This window comes from Pelodiscus sinensis, chromosome 1, assembly GCF_049634645.1.
Source record: "Pelodiscus sinensis isolate JC-2024 chromosome 1, ASM4963464v1, whole genome shotgun sequence".
In the NCBI taxonomy this organism is placed as follows: Eukaryota; Metazoa; Chordata; order Testudines; family Trionychidae; genus Pelodiscus; species Pelodiscus sinensis.
Genome location: NC_134711.1, coordinates 292,965,759 through 292,990,603, shown reverse-complemented (window position 1 = coordinate 292,990,603; position 24,845 = coordinate 292,965,759). Strand labels below are relative to the sequence as shown.

Sequence of the window (24,845 nt, the reverse complement as noted above, 5' to 3'; positions counted from 1 at the left end):
GTCCCTTGCCCTGCATTTCCCTTCAGAATGCGCGTCCTACTTACTAACGAATCACTTGGTAGACATTTGTTAGCTGTCACTCTGCTTGCCTCCCACTCTCTGTTAAAGAAACTTCTTTGGAACATTGTGTACAGCCTTCATGCTTCACTTTTTCTTTTAGTCTGTGCTGCGCTGCTGCTTCCAACCTCCCAAAATCCTTCCCTCTCTATGCTGGAAATGCCTTTCATTCCCACCGGGAGCCTGTGGCTGCCCTCTTTCCCGCTCCAGGTCATGAAAAGACATTAGGAACGCAGCCCAGGCTAACAAAATGGACTTCTGGCCAAGCTCTCTGCTATTGACATTGATGGGACTAACATCAGAAGAGAATATGGCACTGTTGGCCTCAAAAAGCCAGCACCCAACTGGCTGAAAGGATGGGGACTGGGTGCCAATGACACCTCCTCCACTTGCTACAGAAAGGGATCATTGTGACGTTCTTTCTGTCTCTTGTGACCCACTCTCCATGGAGTGGGGAGGGGGGCACAGTTCTTGATTTAGTGAACTCTGCTCAGAGAATCAATGGTGAGTACTCCTGGATTTCCATAGCTTCCCTTCTATATCAAATGCCAGACATTAGGGTAACATTGTACTGTAGTGTGGTTAACAACAAAGGCTCCTGCAGAGAAACGACAAATCCAGTCCCTGCAATTTCTCTTGTTTACACTCTTCTTTGCTCAGTCTTTCAGCCAATGTAGCTCTCAGTTATACTAAGTAGCTTTTAAGTGAAAAATGAAAAATTTGATCTAGCCCCAATTTACTAATTTCAAAGGAATGAAAAATGATGTATTTCTATATACTGTATACACGATATTTAATTCTCATGACCTTCTTTAGGAAATGAAAGGGTTAAATGACAGCCCAGTGAATCTATCTCAGCCCAGTGTGTTGCTGGGAATTTGGACTGGGGCCATGACATGTCTTTGAAGCTCTCAGCACTTTCAGATTTTGTTTTCTCTAATAGCCTGGTTAACACAAAGCACATTTCCTTCAGAGCCTCTAGTCAACTCTGCATTTCATTTGGCTTCTATTTGATTCCCAGACTGTTTCTAATTGATTTCCATTAATAAGGTGCAAGTGTGTTTTTTTCAGATGCAAAAAGAAACAAATGATATGAAACATGTAAAGTTTTTCTGAATTTCTGCAGGGATTCCTGGGAGGATTGCACCAGCATTTGGTCTGAAGTTTTTCTTCTGAGTCTGCATTTCTTCAGTTAAAACTTTGTTTCCTTTTACATCACAGTCAGTCCACTTTGATAACACTCAACAGTTATGCGGTGAGCTGAAATTATGCCATATTTTGCATTCTAACAATGTTCTCCCTTTTTCATAACTCTTTTTTCAGAGCTTAGGCCATGCTGTTTTCTTGCTATTTATATTGCCACTGAATCTTAATTTTTTTCCTGATGTTTCAGATTTTCTTGTGACTGCCCAGAGCAGAGAAATCATAAAGGAGACATGATAAAAGATGCATTGCCTCTAACAGGATCCATGAATCCAAACTATAAAATGTGATACTGTCAAGAGACCAGTTTGGTTATTGTACTGTATCTCTTGCTAATTACAGATTTTTAAGCTCTGATGCCATTCTAAGCTGAGGCATAAATACTCATGGCTTGATTCTTCATTGCCTTGCACGCTGAGTTATCATTTCCAGCGTTCTGACTTGATAGCACATTACAACCACTGCTCAAGTGTAAATGATGGGCATATGGTGCATGGCAGAGAAGAATCAGGGTCAGCTTGGGAATTTTTTTTGTTCTTGTTTTTAGTTTCATGAAATCCTAATTCTACATTTGCTAGGGCTGTCTTCAGCAGTATAAGGTTGCATGAGTCCTTTGGAACAATCCCATCCTGGTTATCACTCTTAATCTGCCCTCCCATGTTCTACAAGCCTACTTTACAGAACCAAAATGTGTGAAGTTATTCCCAGCAGTACAACAAGGTGAGCTTGTATTTTAATGTTGCACCAGTTCCTGAGAGCCTCACGGTGCATTGCTGAAATGTGAAGATGCAAACACTGTGGACTGTAGATTTGGGTTGGGAGGTTGGACAAATCCTGAAGCTGGCCCTGAATACTGCAGAGTGTCTCCAAATCTCACCATGCCCACTTAGGGTGCCAGATCAATAATGGCTTGATCCTATGTGCATAGTGATTGCCTTTAATACTCTCTGAGGAAGTGGGTCTGGCCCACGAAAGCTCATCACCTAATAAACCATCTTATTAGTCTTTAAAGTGCTGCATAGTCCTGTCTTTTGATGGCAACAGGTATTGAAAGGGCTTAACCAGAGCACCGGAAGTGCTTAGCACATGCCAGCATCAGGGACTAACTGCGGGAGGCAATGCCACAAACCCTATTGAGGGCCAATCTAAGTATCTCCAACATACTTTTTCATTAATAGGAAGGGGGCTATTGATAAGAGGCAGTGTCTCTGTTTATTGAAGGGGCTTATCTGGGGAGAACAAGCCAGGCTAGGAATCTAGCCCTGAGCTATGTCCTTTCCATGGAAAATTGTGAGCTGGAAGAGATGCAGAGATTTCCCGCCCCCTGCTCCTCCTAACTGGCACAATATGTTCCCCCTGCCTCTTTGTTTATTCTCCAGCAACCTTGTATGGACAATAGACACTCTCAGTATCATGGGGTTTGGTTATTGTAACTCCCTCACAGTAGGGCTTCCAGCCATTCTCTATTCATGCAGCAGAATGTTTGCTCTCTGGGGCACACTGATTATGAGTTAGGACAGTTTGCTTGTAAAGCTTTCCAATATGCTAGGGCTTGGCTGTATTATGGATCCTCTCCTCAAGTTCTCTCTTGGTGGATATCTGTTATCTGAAACCACCTGCATTTTGGAGACAGCCACTGCACTTTTTGGAGGAAAGCAGATAATCACACCATCACTGCAGTAGTCCCTCTGGAGTAGAATACGCTACCTCTCAACATCCATTATCCTCCACCTCTCCTTATTCTCAGCAAGGCCAGAAACCTTTTCTTCTGCTAATTTCTTTGTAACCATTGTCGGACCTCATGCACACGACTTTCCTTTTACCCTGTACTAAGCCCTGACTTGGCAAGGTATTTAAGCATGTCTCATTAAGCCTCAGAGTAGTCCTATTAATGTCAATAGGAATAGTCATGCTTCATCCTAGCCCCATGCCTAGACACATGACAGTGCTCTGTTACATGAGAAAGAGGGTTCAACTTCCAGGGTGGTTTTTAAGAGTCCATAGGTATCTTTGTGTTTTATAATGGTTTTATTGCTTTAGTCATGGATCACACTGCACTGTGGCTGGGCAGGGAAGATGTGGGAGTTTTATTAAAATATTAGTCAGACTATAGTAAGAGAAGACAAAATGTACAGAATTTATGGATGAGGAGAAGCAGCGATCTCTCTCTTCCATGCCCACACCTTATAGTGCAGACTATGCTGCCAACAAACATATTGCCTGAGTATATTTTCCTGTCCTTGCATCCAGTAGCTTTTGTCCAATGCTCATATCACACTAGGAACACTTTTTGCTGCCTGTACCTAGCTAAGAGATTGCAACTACTTCTCTCAAATTTGGACCTTGCCTCCATGCTCCATGTTCTTCTCATAGCAAGATTGGATGGCTGCAATAAGCTCCACATGTAGCCACGCTTTAGATCCACCTAAACTGATGCCAAATGAGGCAGTGTACTTATTAGGTGATGTTTCTTAGTGGCTGCACATGACACCTGGACCTTATGATGTGCACTGGCTGGGTATTGGTTTCTGGCATTGGTTTTGTGTCGAATAGCTCTGCAGTGCATGGGGCCTTGAGAGGATCACTCTTCCCCTCATGCCACATTGCAAGCAGAGGAGGCACCTGAACTGGAACTTTCTTATTTGCAGAGAGAAGGGGGACTCATCTGTGAGGGGCCCTCAATTCGTGAACAGATTTCCTCTACAGTGCGGAAGAGCCTGGGACTTTTGACCTCCAGGACATGCAGTGGGCTGCCCTGGACGGTGAATTGATCTGGTAACATTGGTTATGTTGTGCTGGCAGTTTTGTTTCAGTTTTGTGTTTATCATGAGACTAGATACCTCCTCCCTCCCCCCACCTCCATTTTATCAGACAGGGTCTGACTGTTTGAGTCTAATGTTCTGAGCACAGCACAGGAGCCTCAAACTTCCCATTTTCATCAACACTTTCATCTAAGGTCCTCTCTGCAGCCCGGAGTCCGTCAAAGCTCTGTGCTTCAGCTTTCTGTGAAATCAAGATTAAAATTGCTCCCTTCCGGGGAATGTCTTTAGAATTAATTTGTTAATGTGTGCAATAGGGTTGGGAAGATGGGTGAAATACAAGTGCAAATCATTATTCTTACTCTTACAGAAAAAAAAACCCTTTACAACTGATTCCATAAATTACTGTAAACAACCTATAAAATGTAATAGAGAATGTTATCCCAGCTACAGAAGCTAAGGGTTAGATTTATAGTTATTTAGAAAGCATACTAAATTGCAGAATTTTTCCATAAGGACACATGACCAATAATTCCATATTTTACCAGCTCCCTGGAAGATGGAAAGGGAAGCTTTCCAAACAAACATCTAGTTTAAATCTTTGTTGAGTTAATTTTAAATCATGACTACACGTTATGCTGCTTCCTTGTTGGTAGAGCAGCCCAGAGCGATAACATTCTGCACTTTTAATAAAGGGCATTTTGTGAAAACAGCAGTGTAATAACTAAGCAATTTGAGCAATTACAGGAGGTAAGCAATAGGGTGGAAAGTTGCTAAAATAGTTTCCTGTTCTTCCCCTTTTTATAGATGGGCATAATATTTGCCCTTTTCCAGTCTTCTGGAATCTCCCCTATCTTCCATGATTTTTCAAAGATCATAGCTAAAGGCTCAGATACCTCCTCTATCAGCTCCTTGAGTATCCTGGGATGCATTTCATCAGGACCTGGTGACTTGCTGACATCTAACTTTTCTAACTTTTCTGGTAACATTGGTTATGTTGTGCTGGCAGTTTTGTTTCAGTTTTGTGTTTATCATGAGACTAGATACCTCCTCCCTCCCCCCACCTCCATTTTATCAGACAGGGTCTGACTGTTTGAGTCTAATGTTCTGAGCACAGCACAGGAGCCTCAAACTTCCCATTTTCATCAACACTTTCATCTAAGGTCCTCTCTGCAGCCCGGAGTCCGTCAAAGCTCTGTGCTTCAGCTTTCTGTGAAATCAAGATTAAAATTGCTCCCTTCCGGGGAATGTCTTTAGAATTAATTTGTTAATGTGTGCAATAGGGTTGGGAAGATGGGTGAAATACAAGTGCAAATCACTTTTCTAAGTGATTTTTAACTTGTTCTTTGTGTATCCTATCTTCTAAACTTACCCTCTCTCTGCTTGTATTCATTATGTTAGGCACACCTCCAGACTTCTCGGTGAAGACTGAAACAAAGAAGTCATTGAGCATCTCCGCCATTTCCAAGTTTCCTGTTACTGCTTCTCCCTCCTCACTGAGCAGTGGGCCTACCCTGTCCTTGGTCTTCCTCTTGCCTTCATGCCCACCCCAGAGCCTACACATCCTGTCTCAACACAGCAAGGGTCCAGCTAGACTGCAGGAGTTTTTCAGGATTCTGGAGATATCCCAGAAAAACTCTTCTGCATCCAGGGTTGCGTTTGTTCTTCCGCTTTTTTAGTGGAAGAGAAAACAGGCTCTTTTGGTCACCCCTTTATTCCTCTTTCCACAAGGAATAAGGTGGCTTCCAAACGAAGGGTTTTTTTTCTGATATTTGGTCCAGTGTAGACAGGCCAAATGTTGGAAAAACCTCTTCCTACAGAATAATAATAATAAAAAAAGTAGCAGTATAAGGATTGGGGATAGCAAGTGATGGAGAGGAGGAGAATAGAGAGGGCGGGGCTTCAAGGAAGGGGCGGGGCTGTAGATCTTGGCTTGGTCTGTCATTTAAAAAGTGATCTTGGGCATAAAAAGGTTGGAGACCACTGGTGTAGACGGAGCTTGGTCCTGCCTTGAGGGCGGGGGGCTGGACTTGATGACCTCTCGAGGTCCCTTCCAGTCCTATGATTCTATGATTCAATGATATTTGCACCTCTCAGGATAAAAGCCTATAAAAAGCATCCCATTCCCATGCTTCAGGGAATAAACCGATACCCAATCGAAGTCAGAAAAAATGTCTTTGCATGCCTTATTGAAAAAGAGTAGTCTGCACATTTAGATGTATTATGGGAGTCCTAGGTCATTCCCAAAGAATCTGACACTGGCAAGTAGTTGGCATTACGAATTGAATAGCAGACCAGTCTTTCACCATTAGTCTGTTCTGGAATGGCTGTTCCAGTGTTTCACAATATATATACTCAAGCGAGCCCAGCTCAGGAAGATGTTTAGAGATGCGTGCTCTCCTTACTACTCAGTTATCCAATAGCACTGATACTGAGTCCCATCAGAGGTCTCAGAGTTGGAGTCAGTGAGCCAAGTAAAGCTCTGAAGCACCAAAAATAAATTCTCAGTTCCTAAACAATATGTCCGTTCAATGTGTTTATACAGGATGTATGAAATATAGCAGGTCTGTTAAACACATAGAAATTTGAAAGCTAACAAGAAAACCTAAGTTATTAGCTAGTATTTTCATACTATGCAAGCTCTTTCTGGCAAACCATGTGATCCTCTTTAAATCTTCAGTACAAAATTGCACCAATAACTTATGAGTTTTATTCATTCACATTCTTAACCATGAATAAAAAAATATGAGAATTTTTAATTGTCTGTATCATTCTTCTTAATGAGTATGTCCTGGAGTACCATAATGATGATATAGGTTTATGAAACACACATCCATCTTCCCTTAATAAGAGAAAAGGAGAAGATAACAGTAATATTGGTTAATTATTGCATTGCATTTCATGGTGGAAAAATTGACTTAGAGAGAATTATGATCTCTTTGTGAAAGCACTGTATAATACCTAAAAGAGGCATATAGCTTGAGGATCTAGAACTGAGCTAAGGTTCAGTATTGTGCTAGCAGGCAAATATAAAAAATACCAACAAATGTTCCAGAGAAACCCTTTTTTGGAAGTCTCAGAGGGGTAACAGTGTTAGTCTGTATCTTTATCTGCAAAAACAATGAGGAGTCCTGTGGCACCTTAAGGCACATCTACACAGCAGGGTTAAACTCAAAATAAGCTATGCAACTTGAGCTACGCTAATTGAGTAGCTTAAGTCAAAATAATTGATTGAGACTTTTGGTGCTGTCTACACAGAAGTTATTTTGAAATAGTGCACCCTTCCCCCAACTTCCCTTATTCCTCATACAATGAGGGTTACAGGAGTCAGAGTCAGAGTAAGAAGCCTGTTATTTAGAATTTCTTTATGACTCTGGGGAGTAGTTATTTCAAAATAGCAGCAGTGGAAATAGGCGTTATTCCTTGTGGAAAGCAGGAGTTATTATTTTGAAATAACCGGCCCATAATTCCAAAATAACAGGCTTGGTAGTGTGTATGCTCCACTTGTTGGGTACATCTAGACTGTAGAGTTTTTCTGGGATACCGGAGGTATACTGGAAAAGCTCTGCCATGTCCAAGGAATGCATCTGCTTTTCAAAAAAAAAAATTGGAAAAGCAGACGCGTTTTTCCCTGTAAACCTCGTTGTAGATGGGCCAATTGTCGGAAAAGCCTCTTTTGGAAGAAAAAGCAGAAAAAGATACGCAAATTGCAGTTTGCAATTTGCATATCTTTTTCGATAGAACTTTGTAGTCTAGACACAGCTGTTCTTTTGAAATAACAAAATACTGTAGACCATTGTAATACAGTGCTTAGTCTGCAAGGCTATGTCTACACTACCAGGTTATTTCGAAATAATAACTCTCAGAATAGCTATTTCGAAATAAGCTTATTGCGAAATAAAAAGCCCACTATTTCGAAATAACAGGTTTGGTGTGGACACTCGCCTTGTTATTTCAAAATAACTCCCCAGTGTAGACATGCCCTAAGGTGCCACAGGACACTTCATTCTTTTTTTTTTTTTTTTTTTTTTTTTTTTTTTTTTTTTTTGAAGACACTAGTCTGGCAGAGACAGCCCTAGCTAACAATCTGCAGGAAATAAGGTGACAGAAATGGAAAGAATCAGTTGAAGGAATAGACATCACCCAAACTAGTAGGAAAACATGGCAGGCCATTCACAAGTTGTATAATGTTCCAAAGAAAGCAGAACAACTCCACAACAACACAGCCAATCAGGTGGCATGCCAACTGCTGCTTCATGGGAAAGCTCTGAACAAGCAGCTTAAAATATGAATTTGACAGCAAAATGATCTGGAAGAAAATCATTTCTACATGCCATACACACTAGATGAACTCCAGGACAGAATAAGTCACTTGAAGAACAGAAAAGCATCTGGACTCAACAATATAAGCCTGGAGCAGATTAAGCATTTTTGTCCCACAAAGAAGCTATTAGTATTATGCCTTTTTAACAATCACTCATCAACTCTTAGGGTACATCTACACAGCAGTGTTATTTTGGAATAACTGATGCCCACACCAAAATATGATTGCCAGAACTGACGATATGATACATGGCTGCCATCTAGAGCAGGTCTGGAGAACAGGTGTTTTTATGTAGAACAGTGCAAGAAACAAAGCCACTGGAGATGACAATGAAATGGCCTCGTGACAGGATGTACAAACAGCATGTGGGCCAACGAGGACAGACCAATCATTGTGGGCCCAGGAGGCCACAACACCCTTTCTCCTGTGGCACATAATCCAGATAGAGACGCCAGATAAAAAGAGGCTGTCCAGCTCAGTCAGGACTGGCAACAAAGGTATAAGGACGTACACTGCAGGCTTCTTCAGAGGTGCCTGCAACACTCCTGGCAGTAGAGCCCAGACAGCCAGACTACATTCCAAGTGACTAGCTGATTGTGAAGACCTTCAGGAACCCAGGATGCTGTTTGCTCTATGTCCCTAGAGGGAAGTAAGGCCTATGAGGCCGTGTCCAGACTCAGGGGTTTTTTCGGGAAAAGTAGCCTTTTCCCGAAAAAACTTCCCCTGCGTCCAGACTCAAGCCGCGTTCTTTCGAAATTATTTCGAAAGAACGTGGCTTTTCTTTCAATGGCGGTAAACCTCGTTTCACGAGGAAGAACGCCTTCTTTCGAAAGTTCCTCTTTCGAAAGAAGGCGTTCTTCAATGTAAAGAGGCCGTCTTCGAAAGAGAGCATCCAGACTCGCTGGGTGCTCTCTTTCGAAAAAGCGGATTTCTCTTTCGAAAGATCCGCCTGCAGTCTAGACGCGATCTTTTGAAAGAGGCTCTTTCGAAAGATGCTTTCGAAAGAGCCTCTTTCGAAAGAAGCCTGCAGTCTAGACATAGCCTGACTGTTGGTTTGTTTTGCACCACACAGGACTGCAGCCTGCTGCTTCAATCTGCTCAAAGGATCAATTCCCCGAGTGCTGCTTCTGGCTGCCAGGCTCTAGACTTGTCCTTGCCCTTCCCAGGACCTGCTTCTTACTTTGCCCTACCCAGGGGCTAATTCACCAAGTGGCACTGTCACCCCAGCCAGGAGTCTGCAGGGCTCTAAACTAGGGGTGAGGAACCTATAGCCCATTGTGCCAGATGCTTAAATACATCTGCCCTGTGGCTGAACTGTGCTCCCTGGCAGGAGCACTAGGCAGGTGTGTGGAGTGGGGCATGTCCCCTCATCCTGACCTGGCTCCCCAGCTGGGGGAGGGGGACAGTTTCAGGAAGATGTGATGGGGAGGGGACTCCATAAAATCATACTCCCCCTCTGTTCTGGTAGCCACTTCAAAGAACCATTGTGGAAAATAGATTGAACCTGCTACAGCATTTAGGGGGATCATCTATTTATGGTAATGAATAAGAATCCCTTAAAGTGACTTTAAAGTGAGGTCACACACAGAATTCAGTGCTGCCATCCGTTTTCCTATCCAGAACTATGGGTGAGGACCAAGGACAGAAGGAAGATTCCATTATTCCTTTTTGATACATCACCTTGATGGCCTGTAGTGCCTCTTCCCTTAGTTTCATCTAGTATCAGTCTTGTGCTGGACCAGTGCAGAAAAACAGCTTCGGAATGCTAACCAGAAAGCCCCTTGAACTGTTCTGTTGTTCTCTGATTAAATCTATAGTATGGCATTGGAACAGGTACATGAGAAACTCTGTTCCCATAGCTGCACTATTCTTTCCCCTTTTCCTTTGTAGTTTTCTTTTAGTCTAGTACTTACGGGTATGTCTACACTAGCCCTCTAGTTTGAACTAGGGTGGCTAATGCAAGCATTCGAACTTGCAAATGAAGCCTGGGATTTAAATATCCCAAGCTTCATTTGCATGCTCCCGAGCAGGCGCCATTTTTAAATCCCCTTAGTTCGAACTGACTGCCTGCGGCTACACGTGGCAATCAGAAATTAATCTGAACTAAATTCTTAGTTCGGATTAACTGTTACTCCTCCTGCAATGAGGTGTGTGACGTAGTGGGGGTACTTGCTGGGCTGTGGTGACCTCTGCTGTCTGGAGCAAGACCCAGCAGGGAAAACCTCATTATGCAAAGGTGACTCAAAAACCTGTCTGACCTGCGGCCCCCCATGGGGAGAAACAAAGGGAGGTGGAATGCGGCCTTGGCTGTGGGCAGGGCTGGAAGAGGGGGAGTTAGTTCCTGGCTGGAAGGCAGGGAAGAAGGAGCTGGGGAGGGGGCTGGGACTCCCCTATCTCAAGGGGGGCACTGAGGCCTCTTAGCCCCAGTTCCTGTAACCAGATTACATCTGTGCTGCGCTGTGCTGGAGGAACAATAAACAACCTCCATTCTACTGGCTGGTGAAGTCTGTTCATGCCATTTCGGGGGTGCAGGAGATGGGAAAATCCCGACACGTCGTCACAAGGTGTAACAGTTAATCCGAACTAAGGATTTAGTTCAGATTAACTTCTGACTGCCGAGTGTAGCCACCAGCAGTCAGTTCGAACTAAGGGGATTTAAAAATGGCACCCACCCGGGAACATGCAAGTGAAGCCCGGGATATTTAAATCCCGGGCTTCATTTGCAAGTTTGAATGCCTACATTAGCCACCCTAGTTTGAACTAGGGAGCTAGGGTAGACATACCTTACCAGACCTACTGGTTGACATTTCACAATGGCTGGGCTCTTTTTTTTTTTCTTTTTTTTTAACTATTTGCTGCTTGTCCAAACCTTGCAACAAATGAACAGGGATCACTTCTTGTTTCAAATCTAGATTCCGCCTAGTCCCTGGGTCCCAAATCAGGTTACAACCACTCCCCACTTTTCCCTAGCTGGAAAGCTCCCACAGCTTGTAGTACTGATAATGATTTCTGAGCCCAGGGACAGGATAATATATTCACTGCCAACCATTTGTCTTTCCTGGGTCATATCTTTAATAGAAATTTCCTCAGACTGAATTTGTAAGACACCTTTTCAGGCATTGATTACATAGTTATTAGCCATAATGAAATGCAAGCTAATTATTAGCTCATCCATTTCAGTCACCCAGACTTCTTGCTCAAATCCCAGAGGTCCAGTCTTCAAACCCAATTTTCCCAGTTTACTGACAGGTGTTTTTGTCCCAGTCGCTGCCTCCATTTGAGACCAATTAGGCAGTCCTCAGGCAGTCTGATCTCTCCCCTTCAGCCCTTTGTAGGGTACATATAGAGCAAAAATGTCTGTAAATGTCTAGTCTTACCCATGTTCTCTGGCTGGCTCCAATGCTCATCCAAGTGGCTGTCTACCTTTTTGGTCAGGGACCCTTTGAATTCCTGCTGTAGCTGATATTTTAGATTCATAAGTCCTTGCTGCTGCTCCTCTCTGTTGGCAGGTTCCAGACTGACCAAAGCTTGTGTGGTCTCTGCTCTTTCACGCAAAAGCCTCTGGTCTAGAGTGATCATATGTTCCTATGTTACCGAAGGGACACCTGGTAAAATGACTGGTATTCAAGTGAGTTCAAGGGCAATCAATCGGAACCATGAAGTACAAACTTTCAATTAACATCAAGTTGACTTGTTAAAGCCCCTGTTCAAAAGAAATACTGAGTAGTTTATTTACCATCTTATATTTAAGGCTCTAGGGTTCACTGAGGGAGGGGAAACCACACACGCTCCCAGAAAACCTCTTTAGCACAGGGGGGTGGCTGCCTGACCCAGGGGCAGATGAGGGTTTTGCGGGACCCAGGGCAGCACAATTTCACAGGGCCCCCTTTGACATGGCGCATGCGCAGGGCTTCTTGAAGAGCGGGGCCCGGGGCAGCCGCCCCGCTTGCCCTGCCCTATATCTGCCGCTGCCCTGACCCGACCTTTCCTGCCTGGCACCCTCTGGGTAGACCCTGAGTGGACCCTTGGGAGAGACTTGCCTTTCTTGGTACCAGCTGGTGCCACATCTTCCCATGGTAGCATGGGGGGCACACAGGGTCACAGCCCCCTCTCTCCAGCTGCTTCCAAGGACAGGGAGGAGCTAAGTTGTAAGGATGCATTGTGCACCAGAACCCAGGGAACCTGACTGCAGAGACTCCAGTGCACCCTCCCAGAAAGGTGGCTCAGAGGGGAGGTGCCCAGGGAAATAATAGCCACCCAGGGGGCTGTTGTGAAGCCTGCAGGTTCAAGGCATGAACAGGATGGAAACTGCTCTCCTTCACTACTCCAGCGCTTAGCTGTGCAGCATTTGGCACATGCAGGGGTTGACTCCTCCTAGATCAGAGGATCTTGAGCATTTCTGGGATGCCAGCCCAGCCAGAATCATTTTCGAGTCTGTGGCTAGCTGGTCTTCAATTTTTTTTGGCATTCCTAATTATATGTTTACACTGTATTGACCAGAGTTTATGCTCCTTTCCATTTTCCTCATTAGTATTTAATTTCCACTTTCTAAGCAATACCTTTTTGCCTCTCCTTTTTACTTTGTTGTTTAGCCACCGTGGTGCATTTTTTGTTTTCTTTTTGTTTTTTTTTAATTTGGGGGTATACATTTAAGTTGAGCCTCTATTATGGTGTCTTTAAAAAGCTCCTATGCAGCTTACAGAGATTTCACTTTTGGCACTGAACCTTTTTAATTCTGTTTTAACTAACCTCCTCATGCTTCAGTGTTGGGCTGCAGTGTGCTTTCCCCACCACAGGGATGTTAAATTTAATTATATTATGGTCACTATTATCATCCAGCTATATTCATGTCTTGGACCAGATCCTGTGCTCCATTTAGGGCTAAATCAAGAATTGCCTCTCCTTTGGTGGGTTCCAGGACTAGCTGATCGAAGAAGCTGTCAAATTTTATCTCTACCTCCCATCCTGAGGAGATGCGTACCCAGTCGATATGGGGATTGTTGAAATCCCCCGCTATTATTGAGCTTTTTATTTTAATAGCTTCTTTAATCTCCTTTAGCATTTCATAGTCACTATCATTATCCTGCTCATGTAGTCAGTAATGTATCCCTACTGCTATATTCATATTATTAGAGCATGGAATTTCTTTCCATAGAAACTTTATGGTACAGTTTGGCCCAGTTAAGATTTTTCTCTCATTTGATTTTATTCTTTCTTTCACATATAGTGCCACTTCCCCACCATACAACCCGTTCTGACCTTTCAATAGATTTTACACCCTGGTATTACTATGTCTCGTTAATTATCCTCATTCCACCAAGTTTCTGTGATATACCTATTTTATCAATATCCTTGTTTAATACAAGGCAATCCAGTTCACCCATCTTATTATTTAGACATGTAGCCTTGGTATATAAGCACTTTAAAAAACTTGTCCCTTTTTACCTATATTCCATTACATGACCTTATTGAATGGGACTCTTTCATTTGACTGTTTCTCATCAGATCTTACCTGTATTTTATAATCTTCCATCCTCTCCTCTTTACTAGAACATAGAGAATCTCCATTAATAGATCCTGCCGTAAGGGATGTGTCTGTCTAATCCATGTGCTGTTCTGCATCTGTTGGCTTCCCCCCAACTCTTAATTTAAAGACTGCTCTATGATTTTTCTGTGTTAAGTGCCAGCAGTCTGGTTCCATTTTGGCTTAGGTGGAGCCCATGCTTCCTGGATAGCCTCCCCCTTTCCCAAAAGTTTCCCCAGTTCCTAAAAAATCGAAACCCCTCCTCCCTGCACCATTATCTCATCCATACCTCAAGACCCTGCAGTTCTGCATGTCTCCCTGGTACTGTGCATGAAACTGGAAGCCTCAGGGTAAATCTACACTGGAAGCTTCTTTCAAAAGAAGCTTTTTCAGAAGAGATCTTCTGAAAAATCTTCTTCCGAAAGAGAATGTCCACACTGCCAAAGCGCATCAAAAAAGCGATCTGCTTTTTCGAAAGAGAGCGTCCACACTGAATGGATGCTATCTCACATTTAACCTGTGATTACTATGGACAGAATGGCCACCAGGGCACCTGTGCTTTTTTCTTTTTCCTCTTCTTCCAAAAGAACTCCCTCTTCCCCATCCACACACGCCTTTTTTTGAAAGAGCTTTTTCGGAAAAGGCGTTCTTCCTCATAGAATGAGGTTTACCAGTGTCAGAAAAAACCCTCTGTTCTTTCAATTTGCTTTCAAAAGAACGTGCTTGCAGTGTGGACATAAGTGAAGTTTTTTCAGAAAAACAGCCGTTTTTCCGAAAAAAACCCTGCAGTCTAGACGCACCCTCAGTAACTATGTCATTTCTTGAATTACCACCAGGATGGCTGGTTTTCTTTACTCCACTATGTGTCATTCACCTACAGCAAAGTAACCCATAGCTCAATCCAACAAAGCCCATTTTTTGAAAACTACCAATTTTCATCCTCAGTTTCATCTTGACCATATTCACAAACTCACCCATCTCTGCAGCCAGAGCTGAACTACCTATCTGTGCCACGTACATCAAGAGCTCAAGCAGCAATTAAGATTGTCACAGGAAATTTACAAATGCCGTGCTGACCAGGGCCATCAGACTGCCCCCATCCTACTTGTGAGGAACTAGGTCTGGCTATCTCTCTGGAGCCTCAAATAATCCCACTTGGCAGCCAAACTTGATTACCAGTGTCTGGCCCATTCAAGATCTTGGACTAAGTCAATCCTGTGGCCTTCAAGCTGTAACTACTCAAGATCCATCTTCACACTTCCCTTCTCAAGCCACATACTGAATTCTCAAATGGCTCCAGGCCACCACCACTTCTCCTAACTATTTGGGGGCAAGAAGAACACTTCATCCAACAAATCTTTGACTCCCACAAATTAGGGGAAATCTCCAGTACCTAGTAGACTGGGAGGGCTGCGGTATGGACAACTGATCTTGGGAATTGGTTGAAACCATCCACATTCTGGACCTGTAGAGGACTTCTACCAGGCTCTTCCTGAGATATCAGTCCCTAAGGTCCCGGGGAGAAACCCTCAAGGAGGGGGGTACTGTGAAGAATTGAGGGCCTGTTGCAGGGCTGAATCAATCAGCTAGCCTCATCTGAAACCCCTAACTGGACTGTTTGCCTCTTTGGCCCGAGCAGCATTTCCAGGACTGCTCTTAAACCCAGCAATAGTGCATGGCCAGCAGCTGCTCAATGCTTATGCCCGAAACTGTGATCGCTCCTTCTCCTGCCTTGTTCCTAGCCTTGCTTCTACCATGCTCCACTGTGCTACAGCCCTGCCTCCATGCTCAGTTCCTGATTCCTGACTCTCACCTTTGCCTCCTGGATCCTATCTCTGGCACTGACCAATAGGCCTGACCACCACTTGTCCAACCATTTGGTATGATTGCCCCTGCCACGGTCCATGAGAGTAATCATCTGTGTTCCCATCCTTTCTAGGAGACCCTGTGGTATTGTGCTGACTCTATAACTCACAGCATGGCCCACTTCCAACCTCTAACAATAGGCCTAGGAGGGGAGGTGTTCTCCCTTACCATTCTCCCTCACCAACCAGCACGGGATCCCGCTCTTTTCTGAAGCATTGCACATCACAAAGTCAGCCTTGTACGGATCTGGGCTACTTCTGGCACGCATAATCTGAGCAAATAAACATCAGCAAGACATGGTGGGTGAGGTCATCTCTTTTATTGGACCACCTAGCAAGGAGGGAAGGTCTGACAGCTCAGGCTCCCGCCTGAGCAGGAATGTCTATGCTGCTATTTTTAGCCATGCAGCATGAGCCTGAGTCACTTGGCCTGGACTCTGAGACTTGCTGGTGAGAAAGCTTCTTTGTTCTGTGTAGCTGTCCCCAGTGAGGGCTGACAGCACATGCCGTTGCTTGCTGACTCATGTGAGTGCTTTCAGAAAGCAGTCGCTAGTGCTTATTTCCCACATACTTCCGTTGCTCAATACCCAAACATTCCACTGCACAGATCCAGCTTCCAAAGTTCATTGAACAGCAACTTCTTCTTCCACGCTGAATTTCCGGTTCCAGCCTGAAGCCCAAAGCAGGCCTTGTGCAGCAGTGTTTGGCTTATGACTTACAGAAGATGCTACTTTGCAGCTGTCAGTGGCAGCCCATCAATACAGGTGAACTAGGCAGTTGCCTAGGGCACCAAGATAAATGGTTGTTGAGGGCTTTGGAGGCGAGGGCGCTGATTGCACACAGATCGTGCGTTTCGCCTAGGGCGCCAGTTGCCAGCAGCTCATCTAGGGCCACTCCTGGCAGCTGTCAAACAATGTGTAATAGGAAACATATGACCATGTCTTTTATTTGCACTAGTGAGATACAGTGTACATTACTCACTTCTTTTACCCAGGATTTGGAAAGCATGTTGTGTACGGTTCGCTGTGGCAGCCAAATTCTGCAGACCTCAGTCTTTGCTCAGGCAAAACCCCTATGCTGTTGGATACTCCCCAAGTAAAGACAGAAATTTGCTCCCCATTTTTTTCTCCCTGACAGAATGCAAAGTAAACCTGGATTTGGATAAATAATGGCAATCTCAGCTCTAACGACTCATGTTCAAGCTGACTAACTCGTCTGCTGCCTATTAGCGGACTCCATTGGTAAATATATAGGTTTGCTCTTCATGCTTTTGAAAGTGAAAGTAATCCAGACGCGGGGGTTTTTTGGCTACCCCGCCCTTTTTTGAAAAACCACTTTTCCTCAAAAAATGAGTTTACGTGGCTTTTTGAAAAAAAGGGGGGGGCTGCCGAAAAACGTGTCTCGATTACTTTCACTTTCGAAAGCTCTGCTTTCGAAAGTGAGATCAGAAGAAGATATGCAAATTCCCACTGAATTTGCATAGCCTCTTTCGAATCTTCCGTGTAGTCTAGATGAGCCCATACAGTCATGGGAGTACAGTCACATGCTTAAGACTATGCACTTGTGCTTAAATGTTTGGCTGGACCAGTCTCTCACTTCAGAAGTATTCTAACCAGAGATCATTACAATGGACAGGACCAAGGAAGATCTGGAGGATTTGTGTTGTAATAATACTACTTGTCATAATAACTAGATGTAGGGGCCTAATTATGGCCTGGCATGCAGATAGTAGTGTTGATGCCCCATTGAGTTCAGCCAAGTTTCTCTTGATTTGAACCTATGTAAGTGAGATCATGGTCTACCTTAGGATATGTCTGCACTGCAGTCACAGGGAGTGATTGCAGTTTGTATAGACATACCAGAGCCAGCTTTAATCTGTCTAGCTTGGGTATGAAAGCAATGAAGTCATGGCTACACAGGCTTCAGCACAGCTTGAGCAAGCCTGTCCAGAGCTCTAAGGATATGTCTACACTACAAAGTTAATTCGAACTAACAGACATTAGTTCGAATTAACTTTGATAGGCGCTACACTAGCAAACCGCTAGTTTGAACTTAATTTGAACTAGCGGAGCGCTTAATTCGAACTAGGTAAACCTCATTCTACGAGGACTAACGCCTAGCTCGAATTAACTAGTTCGAATTAAGGGCTGTGTAGCCACTTAATTCGAACTAGTGGGAGGCTAGCCCTCCCCAGCTTTCCCTGGTGGCCACTCTGAGCACCACCAGGGAAACTCTTCTGCCCCCCTCCCGGCCCCGGAGCCCTTAAAGGGGCACGGGTTGGCTACGGTGCCCGTGCCAGGTGCAAGCCTGCCAGCACCCAGCCAGCAGACCCTGCACCTGGCACGGCTCGAGCCAGCCACCCGCTGCCACCCAGCCCTCTGCCTCTTCCCGGGACCAGGCTGGCGGCTCCCGGGATCCTGCCCAGATCCACAAGAGGCGGGCGCCCGCCTGGTCTAGTGCAGATATCGTGGACCTCATCCACGACCTCCGCACTAGGCACAGAAAAGTGGCCATCTAGGGCAGGATAGCTGCCAGCATGGCCACCCAGGAGCAGGTGTGCATGAAAATCAAGGTGGTCCAGTGAGACCCCCGACCCTGAGCCCTGAGCTTAGAATGTCAGTACTGGGTCAGACCAAAGGTCCATCTAGCCCAGTAGCCTGTCTGCCGGCAGTGTCCAGCACTAGGGACCCTGGAGGGATGGACTGAAGACAATGACTAAGCCATTTGTCTCGTGCCATCCATCTCCAGCCTTCCACAAACAGAGGCCAGGGACACCATTTCTACACCCTGGCTAATACCACTCCATAGACCCAACCTCCATGACTTTATCTCACTTCTCTTTAAACTCTGTTATAGTTCTAGCCTTCACAGCCTCCTGCAGCAAGGAGTTCCACAGGTTGACTATTTGCTTTGTGAAGAAGAACTTTCTGTTATTAGTTTGAAGCCTGCTACCCATTCATTTCATTTGGTGTCTTGGGCTGTGTCTAGACTACATGCCTCTGTCGTCAGAGGCATGTAGATTAGACACATAGGCAAAGGCAAATGAAGCCACGATTTAAATGATCGCGGCTTCATTTACATGGCTGCCGCGCTGAGCCAACAAACAGCTGATCAGCTGTTTGTCCGCTCAGCGCGCTAGTCTGGACGCTCCACTGCTGACATCAAAGCCCTTTGTCGGCAGCCCCGTTATTACTCGTGGGATGAGGTTTACCAGCGCTGCCAACAAAGGGCTTTGATGTCGGCAGGGGAGCATCCAGACTAGCGCGCTGAGCGGACAAACAGCTGATCAGCTGTTTGTCGGCTCAGCGCGGCAGCCATGTAAATGTAAATGAAGCCGCGATCATTTAAATCGCGGCTTCATTTGCCTTTGCCAAAACAACAAATCTGCATGCCTCTGACGACAGAGGCATGTAGTTTAGACGTACCCCTCTAGTCCTTCTATTATGGGAACTAATGAAGAACTTTTCTTTATGCACCCTCTCCACACCACTCGTGCTTTTATAGACCTCTATCATATCCCCCCTCAGTCTCCTCTTTTCTAAGCTGAAAAGTCTCAGTCTCTTTAGCCTCTCTTCATATGGGACCTGTTCCAAACCCCTGATCATTTTAGTTGCCCTCCCCTCTCCCACCCTCTCTCTTCCCCTCTCCCACCTCCTTTTCCCAGTCTCCCCGAGTTTTGTTCAATAAAGAGAGTTTCTATTTTTGAACACACGTGTACTTTATTTTATACATCAGGAAGGGGGGCTAGGGAGGGGTAAGTGGAAGGAGGTGAGGGAGGAATGAGGTACAAGCCCCGAATGGGGAGGACTGGGGTGGCTCTGCGGGCTCCTCGGGGTGGAATCTCTCCTGCAGCCCCCCGATTGACCTCCCCCCCGGATGGCAGCCTGCGGCAAGTGCAGCCAGGCTGATGGCCGAGTGCTGTGATGTGCCGAGTGTGGGCACTCAGGGCACTCCAAGCCAGGACTGCTTTGCAAGCGGGGAACCCCTGAGAACTGTCAGTCTGGGGTGGGGGCCGGGTTCCTTTAAGCACAGCCCTCGGCTAGCCTGAGACAGCAGCTCCACGCTCTAAGTCCTAATCTGCTGCCCTGCCGGCACTGCTTCCGGCCATCCTTAACCTCGGTTTAGGGTCCACTCAGTGTGGACATGCTAGTTCGAATTAGCAAAACACTAATTCGAACTAGTTTTTAAGTCTGGATGTGCTAATTCGAATTAGCTTAGTTCGAATTAACATACCCTCAGTGACTAACTGGTTGGCAAACCTGAGCTGATGTCCATGATTCACTGCCCAGTAGACTAGTTTGGTTATGTCTTCATGGGCGATTCACATTTTGCGACCAGTGTTCCCTGTCAGCTGAGTGCTTGGGTGGCTCTCCAGGAGAGAGTCAAACAATGCCCAGCTGATTAGCAGAGCACCCACAACATGTGTTTCAACTTGTGGTGCACATCCACACATGCCTGGGTGCACATAACAATTTTTTTTCTGCACACAGACAGAAAAAATTGAGGGAAGATTGCTCATGACTTCAGTATAAACAGACTCATAATGGCATTCTGCTTTTATTTGATGGTTTTACTTGAAATGCAAGGATTTCAGTAGTTTACCCAGTTGTATGAAGGCGTATCCATGCAAACATACATGGCCAAATTTTGCCCCTAGTTACAGCTGTGCAACCTCCTGGGTCCAAATCGTCTCTGCCTCCCACTAGTATAAATCCAGAATAACTCCATTGATGTAGCTCATCCAACTCCACTGGGTTGCAAAGTTATAACAAAGTGCAGAACCAGACCCATGTCTCTTTAAAAATACTGTCTGAAAAAGAATAATTCTTTAATCTTTTAGTAGCCAGGGTCTTGGCCTCCAAGCACTACGGTATGTGGCTTAGTGTCTACTGGGAAATCAAACTCACAATGAAATTGCACTGTGTTTTCCAATATTATTTGTACGAGCATTGAATTCTGGCTGCTTAGGGAATGAAGAAGAAACAGAGCAGTATCCAAGTTAACATGGCCTATTGACTCACAAGCCCATGGAAATCTACTGCTGTCTCTCCCAGGAGGTGACACTATAAGGCAATCCTGTTAATGAACACAGCAGTCCGATTATGGATGGGACTGGCTACCGATAATGTAACATTCTTTTCATCTCTTTCTTTGTGATATTGGAGGAACATCTGTATGCCCGAGAGCTGCTCACCCCTAACAGTTTGCCTCGTATCTCAAAGAAACCAGCAACTCTCTGATTACTGGGTTTTGCAATACTTTTTCTGTGACCTACAGACCGGCCAAGGAAGGTACAGAAAGAGTCTCACTGTACAACAATCTGGATTTAGTATGAGAGACACGGGGCTAGAGGGAGGCACATTTAGAACTGTATTTTTTTTTAAAAAAAAGCAAAAATTGACAGTGGGCTAGGGGAGTAGAGTGGGTCTCAAGAGACTGGGGTTCTAATCCCAGCTCTGCCAATGATGTATTGTGTGACCTTGGATGAGTCTCAGTTTCTGTGTTTCCTGCCCTTTGACTATCTTGTCTACTTGATTTGTAGCTCTTTGGGTTAGCACTGGTCTCTTACTAGGAGTCAATGACTAGGAAAAATGGGTCCTGATTTTGGTTAGGGCTTCTAGACATTAATGTAATATGAATGATAAATGCCTTCATCCATGTTAGAACCTACTGTTTTTTTAAAAGTGGTTTCTCTGGCCAGCTCTGAGTCTCCGTTGTACCAAAAGGTGAGACACCACCTTTCCAACACTCCACACAGCGAGGATTGTGCATTGCATTTCTTTTTGCTTTCCCTAGAGTTATTTGGCTTGGTTGGGGAAACATTTTTCATTTGAACGCCCTATTGTTTATTTATAATTGTTTATTAGATGAGTGACATATTTCGCCTGAGCCACACAGCAGGGGAAGAGCAATAGGCAGAAAGCTTATGCAGAGAGGCCAGATGGTTTGTTTTCCTGAACAGATTCTGAAAAATATTTGCGTCATTTTCTACATAATTATTTTCTTTAGTACCCAACGTTCACCAAATCAGGTAACTGTCACTGATGACAGAGTGCATGGCTTCCATACCTTAGGCTTTGTCTACGCTTAACAATTTAAAGCGCAGCTGCAACAGTGCTTTAGATTGAAAGTGTGGCCATGGCATGAGTGCTGGGAGAGAGATCTCCCAACACTAGGTAAACCATCTCCATGAGGGGAGTAGCTAACGGCACTGGGATCACATCTCTCAGCACTGTGGCCTGGTTCACAGTGGTGCTTTATTTACAGCGCTGTAACTTGCTGCAGTGGGGCAGAGGGAAAGAGGCATGTTCACATCCCTGAGCCAGAAAGTTACAGCATTATAAAGTGCCAATGTAGACTACGGATGCTAAATTGTGGTTAATTGACTAGTTGAGTAGTCGATGGAATTTCCATCGACTACTTGACTAGTCAATAGGCACTTCTGCATGCAGCCTGGAGCCAGAGGGAAGTCCCGCTCACTCCGGGCTTCACGCAGGTGCCTGCTTTGAAATGTACAAGAGTCCCCAGAGGGGGCTCTTGTGCATTTCAAAGCAATGGAGCCCGGAGTCAGCTGGGGACTCCGCAGCTGATCCCGGGTTCTGCTGAAATGCCGCACGGAGCCCGGGATTAGCTGCGGAAACCCCAGCTGACCCTGGGCTCCACAGTGCTGCCCCTTTGAAATGCTGAGGTGGCATTTCAAAGGGCCTAGCAGCCGCACAGCTAAACCTGGGATCAGCAGTGGCTTCCCCTTTGAAATGCCGAAGCAGTGTTCAAAGAGGCAGCGCTACACAGCTGATCCCTAGCTAAGATGTGCAGTAACTGCCCCTTTCAAATGCCGCCTCAGTATTTCAAAGGGGCAGCACCGTGGAGCCCGGGGTCAGCCGAGGAGTCCAAATCAACTGTGCAGTGGCTGTCGCTTTAAAATGTCGCCTTGGGGTTTAAAGCAGCAGCTCTGAACAGCTGATCCCCTTCTCCCCATCCTCTCTACCTTTGCTGCCTCTATCTGATAGAGGCAGCAAGTGGGGAGGAGGGGGGAAATGGACTAGTCAACTGAGTATCCAATAAGCATTTGCATTGTAGACTTGGCCTTAGACTCACAAGGCCACATTCTGTTCTGTGATACATATGGTTTACACTGAAGTCCAAGGAAGTTGGGTGCTGGTATCCAACACCCAAGCCCTCATTAGCCAATGTGCAGTTGGTGCACTTGTACAGGGAGGGCCCCCATCTGAGGAGAAACTCCCACCCCAAACAAAAACAAAACTAGCACTGATTCTGTATGCCTGGACACAACAGCACCAGTGTCCCCTCTAATTTGTATGTCTATGTACGGAATGAATTTTGTTTTGTTATGTACATCAATATGGAGATGCTGTGTGACATATCACCTCCATACTGGTGCACATAACAAAATTCATTCTTCACATGATGATCTGTGGCAGGGCTGAGACTGAGAGGTTTGGAGTATAGGAGAGTGTTCATGGGGGAAGAAGGGGGAGGGCTCTGTCTGGGGGTGCAGGCTCTGAGGTGGGGCTGGAGATGAGGGGTTTGGGTGTAGGGGAGTGCTCATGGCTGGAGCAGAGGGTTGAGGTACAGGGTGAAGGCTATCACTGAAGGTGCGGGGTCTGGGATGGGGCTGGGGATGAGGGCTTTGGGATATAGACTCCCCTGGGAAAGATGGCTCCCCCAGTCTTTTCTCATCACCACCGCTCTGGGCCAGGTGAGAGGCATCTCTCTGCTGGCCTTGGAAGCTCTGGTGAGGTTGAGGTGTACCAAAGGAGGGGCGCCTCTCTCCTGGATACACCAGGTCCATGCTGCTGAGAATAGCAGGGGGCTCCCTGCTGGGGACCAAGGAGTGTATCTCTCCCCTGGCCACAAGCAGCTCCATGCGCATCAGTCCTGAGTCCCTGCACAGCCACACAAGTTCACAGCTCAAAGGGAACTTAGAACAGCACTCAAATTTGGCCCATCATCCCTCTGTCTAGGCCAAACCTGTACGGCACAATCTCAGGGTGTCTGAGACTGGGAGAAACTTCCCTATCCCAGAATGGGACTGGAGCCCTGAGCTGGGGGGATGCTGCTCAGTGCTGAGGAAGGTCCCAGGGTGATGGGTAAGGGGTTGGGAATGACTTGTTAATGGACGATGGAGTAAGTGGAGAGTGACTGGGTGGGAGGTAGAAAGATGGGGGATTCAGGGGATCTACATGTGGGGTGGGGTATGTGTGAGGTAAGAGGGACATTCAGGGGTTTGCATATGGGGTAGCGTGCAAATGTACATACAATATAGGGATATTCAAAGATCAGCCACTGTGTGTGACCAACTTCTCCAACTACACTTGTGCCAAGGGAACTTGAGAAAACAGCATGCATGGGGTAGGAGCACCAGAGACAGAGCTTCTGTTGTCTTGACAGAGCATGCCATAGGGATGGGAAAAGGCAAGAGAGGAGCAGTTAAACAGGCTCATCTATGTCAGTGGTGGGTGACACTAACTAGAATTGCTCTCTGATGCATGGGGGAGCCTTTGCAGGCAATAGGATTTGTGTCAGAGAAGACCTGCCTCAGGTTGTGTCTTTCTGTGGTCCTCAGCAGGTTAATGGTGTGGACAAGCCAGGGCCAACTGCCTGGCATGGTTCAATAACATTATTTTCTTGCTTTAGGGGGTAGCCGAGTTAGTATGTACAGGGTAAACTTAAAAAACAACAAATGGTCTGGTAGCACTTTATAGACTAACAAAATATGTAGATGGTATCATGAGCTGCCGTGGGCACAGCCCACTTCTTCAGATGACCGGAGTTTTGAGTTTAGGATGTGCAGACCCAAAATAAATAGGGAAAAGGAAGAGGGGGGAAGGAAAAAAAGGAGGGGGTGGAAAACAAGGAGCAGAGGATATGAAAATATCAAAGGGAAAAACAAGTAGGCAGAACTGGTAATCTATAAGCCCCTGAAGATTGGATAGTTAAAAAGAAGCAGATAAGGATCAAAGGATAGCAATTAGATAGGAAGGATATTAATGCAAGAATCTACTCAGACAAAGAGCTGTTGGCACCTTCATTGAATGTTAGGTTGATAATGTCCCAGCCATCCGTTATCTCTGTTGAAAAGGTGATCAGAA

General features: G+C 45.4%; 1 long non-coding RNA gene across 3 annotated transcripts in view; it reads left to right on the top strand.

The window, feature by feature from the left end:
- The window catches only part of LOC112546093 (uncharacterized), a 49,272-nt gene that overhangs the window by 9,076 nt on the left and 15,351 nt on the right, over positions 1-24,845 (top strand). The window contains exons 1-3 of one of the 3 annotated variants that reach the window (XR_012900696.1): positions 114-561; positions 1,184-1,312; positions 1,839-1,980. This is a non-coding gene — a long non-coding RNA (uncharacterized LOC112546093). Of the gene's footprint in view, positions 1-113; positions 562-1,183; positions 1,313-1,838; positions 1,981-24,845 lie in introns of those variants that run through there. The other 2 variants (XR_012900695.1, XR_012900697.1) reach the window with 2 other exon arrangements.